Here is a 4,601-nt window from a genome sequence, read left to right on the forward strand (position 1 = left end):
TCAATAATCAAATGGAAGTACGTAAATTGCAATAAATGCCGACTATTTATCCAGGTATAATAAATATTGATCCATTGCCCACCAGGGAATAATATTAATAAATCCCTAGGGGGGTTAAGGCCCGCCTATAGAGAACCACCTCAAGACACTCATAATAACTGTAATATCGTGCAATGGTAGATAAATAGTATTTACAACGGTCCTTCGATCGGGCACATGATAATCAACGCCATCGGATATAATTGTTTACAATGTTGTATGGGGATCGCAACCATCTTAATGTGAAATTGGCCGTTTCCTCAGTCATTGAATCGTGTTGTTTACCATCGTCGGCCCGTTTGGTACCACGTGATTTTATGGTATTTGGAACAAAGATGCACAGGACTGGACTAAAGTTAAAACAGATTCAAATGTATCTATTTCCCATAGGAACAAAATGAGTAAACTACCAAAAAATGTGGGTTTTTCAATCAAAAATGGAACACTTACGAAAGCTGCTACGCGCCCCGATTTAGAAGGAAATAAAAGTTTGCCTAAATCGGACGATTTATAAACATTTTTTGTCCTGCAACAGCAGACTTGTTCTTGTTTTTATTCTTATTACTGTTTTGCTCATTTTTCAGATGATCCCTTGATGAAAATGCGTTGTTTTTCCACTTTTCACTCTTTGAAATTCACTGCTTTTCCAGAAGTTACTAGAGGACGACATCACGTTCACATTGTCTGTCACACGGATGACACAACGGAGCAGTTCGAAAATACTGCGCATTTGCCAAATCTCTTTTTGGTTGAACATATTTGATTTTTTAGGGTATTGGGGTTAGTTCCTGTGAATTCTTTTAGATTTAACTTGTGCCGACTTTATTGACCAATAGATCGGGGAAAATTAGTTAAGAATTCTGTTTTGAAACTCGACTTTTTTCTGAAACTTTGCTATAAAGTGTACCATTTTACTGCATGATTGGTAGTACCAGCCTTAGTATGTTATAAACATTGGAAGAAAAGAAAATAGCTTGTGCAAAGAAATGCTCTCCTCTAAGTCTGGCCTAAATTCCAAATAGTTTTATCAATAAAGAACCAGACAGATAGACAAATCCGACATGTACCCTAGGAGAACCAACACCTTGAAATTGATGTTTTTTATATGCGATTGTCGTCGATTATCTCGCATATGGGCCAGGTGTGTGCCGCCGACTCTGGGTTCTTGTCGAGCCAAACGAAGCGCTATACGGGTACCGCGGCCGACAAAATAGCGAACCCACGGTACCCGAAGAGACACTGACCGTGCAAAGGAAACGGCGACGACCTTGCTATACATACTAAACACGACAGCCACATTCTCCGTTCAGCCAAAACAAAGTTGCCGGAGGTAAACATTAGCATTGTTTCATTTTGTCTTTCGCCTATTTTTAACATTGAATTTATCGATAAAAATGTCAGTAACCGCGTGATAAAGATGGGCGTTACCCGAAGCAGTTATCAGGAGCTACTTGAGGTAAACGGAGAAAAGAGTGAAAGTAAATAATTTTTACAAAAACGGGAAATATTTGCAAAAAACAAAATCAGAAATTCGGCAACATTGTCTTTATTCAAGTGAGTTTGCAAGTCAATGATTTAAATGACTGCATATGCGAGCTTTAATTACAAGTGTTTCATCACAAAACTGCACAATTTATCACAGAACTGCTCAACTTTACTTTATAACCTTACTTCACTACATCAGTTTTTGGACGCTTGGATCTTATATTGCAGATTTTTGAGGTTGTAAGAAAAATGAACAGTTCGAGAGCGGAATCTTCTATTACCTACCATCATTGTTAGGTCCAAAGTCTAATGATTAATCTCCTTCTGGTTACGTTGGAGATACTAAAAAAATTGACCGAGAAAATGATTTGAACATGAACACTATCCATTGGGTATATATTTAAATTATCCAGGAATAATTGATGATTCCTAAGATCTGGTATAACATGATTTATTCGTATTACATAACAAGCAATAAAGGTATGGACTTGTACCGCCCGCCCGACCGTCAGATTTTGCTCCACCGGACTTTTGTCTATGACGCTACCGCAAACACAAGACAGTTTTTCTACGTAGAAAAGTGTGTATTTTTTGCAAATTAACCTATTTTTGAATGCACGCATTACAAGAAATACATGCATTACAAGAAATGTATTTTTAACATCTCTGACCAAGGTTGAATTAGATTAAGTTTCTAATCATCCTGTTGCAGCGGCTGAGCTGAAATGTCGCTTCTCAGAAACTGTTTATCATGTGAGTTCAAGTTACCGAGTCAATGGCTAGACTTTAAATCGTTGCGCGTGCTGATTGGCCTTAAAGTGACCAATGTGAAATTCTGCAAATCGCCCACCCTGAATCTGATCAGTTTTACCGAACTTTGTTGTCTATCAAACAGCTACACATTGTTTTGGGTTTCAGTTTTACTTAAAATGCTCGGTTATGAAAAGAAAAACATTATTTTCGAAAATGTATGTGTGGCTCAAAACGAAGATTAATTTTCTGATGTGTATTTCGTAATTCATCTGGATTCGTAACAAGCATCATTTTACCCTCATTCTCAGTCGTTTTCTATTAAGTTTACTTTGACTTAATTATTTATTTCGGCATTAATTACTTGAGTTAAATTTGATTATTCATGACAATTTTTTTCAAAATGCGTAGTTTTGTGTGTTATTTATTGCGTATTTGTGTTTTTCTTAAAAAACTTCGGTCTCTGTATTATCCAAATTCTTCAAAATTTCCAATAATTTATAAGGTCCTTTTTGACGACACATCAGCGTCAATTTGAATTAAATTTGGTTGCAAAAATAAAAAAAAACGACTCCCTTGTTTAGAGTTAAATTATAAATGAAACGTTCATTAAAAATATATTTGAAAACTCCAAATCTAAGTAGTTCTCCCTGCACTAAGAACTTCTCAAAACAATTAAAATGATTTCGGATTTCTTGTTAAAAGCGGCAACACGGTGCAATAGTATTTTACTGTTTGGCCTCGTCGTTATTGAATACTCGACATCGGCACATGCGCGTTTTTTGTTTACAACTTTTACGGGTCTGCGGATACCCAGAGACGACCTACCCAACTGTAGCCGATGTGCGAGCGAGAAAGAGAGAAAACAAGCGCAGTCGTTCGTAAGTCTGACGGAGATTGTCGTAGACGTCTAGAACACATGACCGCGCTGGGAATGGAAAGGAACCTGCCACAGGGCCGGCTTGAATCTAATTATATTTCATTTTGGTTTATTTTGAAATATTTTTTAGAAGCTGCAAATTATTATACAGCGTTATTCACGCTATACGGCACGGAAGTTTGCGGCTAAACCGTTTCATTTTAAAAAAGTATTATTTATTATGTCCCAAAAGCTCTAAAGGTATCAAAGTTGCGTTTTTTTACATGGAATGTCCTGTATATTATTGCATTTTTGGATTCGCTGAACAAAATAAGTGTCTGTTTTAATAAGGTTTATGACACCTAAATCTTAAGGTTTTTTAAATAATACGAATTTAATCAAAATGTAATCTAATTTTCACGTGTCAAATACTTTAGAAGTATTTAAGTTATGTAAGCGTAATTTATAGTGAAGTGTAACAAGATATAATATTTTATATCCCAATGGTAATAAACTTACCATGTTATACAGGGTGTCCACAAATTTAAACCAATCAAATAAGAACTTTAAGTGGCTTTAACTTGATTAATTTAAATACAACCGTATATTTTTTAACTTACCAGGAAATGCAATTTTTAATTACCTATCGAATGTTGATAACTAAGTTTTTGCCTTTTTACAAAATAAACCAAATAATGGTGTTCTCTGGGTTTTCAAAATTGAGTCGGTAATAATTGCGTATTTTTTTTTAATAGCTGACATCCACATTTCCATCTTTGCAATTAGCGGGCTTTTTTATTGAGAAAATACGAAAAAACCTCGGAGTATGATCAGGATTACGACGACTTTAATTCGAAATAAACACGATACTGATATATTTTTCAAAGCAAATGCTAATAAAATTCGTGGCCGTAGAAATGAAGTGAAACAATTCGGAAAAGTGCAAAAATCACCAGGGGCAGATCCAGCTTTAAAGTCAGGGGGGAGTTATGCAGAAAAAATACAGTTTTCTGTTGTTTATGAACTTGGAAAAATTATCGGCGTTTTGTGCAAGGGTGGCGCAAGATAATTGCCAAATTTCATGTTTTCCGTCCCGTTTTGCATGTTTCTCGGAAGCAAAATGAGCATGAACGCTCGTTTTTACATCATTCCGGAGATAACTAAATGGCCTTTATTCGAAGTTTCTCAAGAACCATTCGAGCCACAGAATTCGAGAATCGTTGGATAGAGAATTGAAAAGTCCATTCAGTCGTAACAACGTTAGTGAGGAAATTCGAGTAGTTTTGACCCAGAAAGCGAAATATAAATATCAAACACTGAGGTGCAAGATTATGCCAAAATTTAATGTTGTCCGTCCCGTTTTTGCTCATATATCGGAGGCAAAATGAGCAAGAACGCTCATGTGTACATCATTCTAGACAGAAATAAATGGCCTTTTTAGAAAGTGAACCATGGATGGGGAAATGTT

The 4,601-nt window shown here is 35.9% G+C and overlaps 2 long non-coding RNA genes across 2 annotated transcripts; one reads left to right on the forward strand and one right to left on the reverse strand.

The window, feature by feature from the left end:
• LOC125503350 lies at positions 1-546 on the forward strand. The gene is made up of 2 exons (XR_007280759.1): positions 1-54; positions 110-546. It is a non-coding gene; the product is annotated as an uncharacterized LOC125503350 (long non-coding RNA).
• LOC125503351 lies at positions 147-896 on the reverse strand. The gene is made up of 2 exons (XR_007280760.1): positions 490-896; positions 147-389 (listed from the first exon to the last, which is right to left on the reverse strand). It is a non-coding gene; the product is annotated as an uncharacterized LOC125503351 (long non-coding RNA).
• Between the last annotated feature and the right edge of the window lie 3,705 nt (positions 897-4,601).

The sequence above is a fragment of the Dendroctonus ponderosae genome, unplaced genomic scaffold (assembly GCF_020466585.1).
Source record: "Dendroctonus ponderosae isolate FM_Combo_2020 unplaced genomic scaffold, Dpon_F_20191213v2 Dpon_F_20191213_2, whole genome shotgun sequence".
Classification (NCBI taxonomy): Eukaryota; Metazoa; Arthropoda; class Insecta; order Coleoptera; family Curculionidae; genus Dendroctonus; species Dendroctonus ponderosae.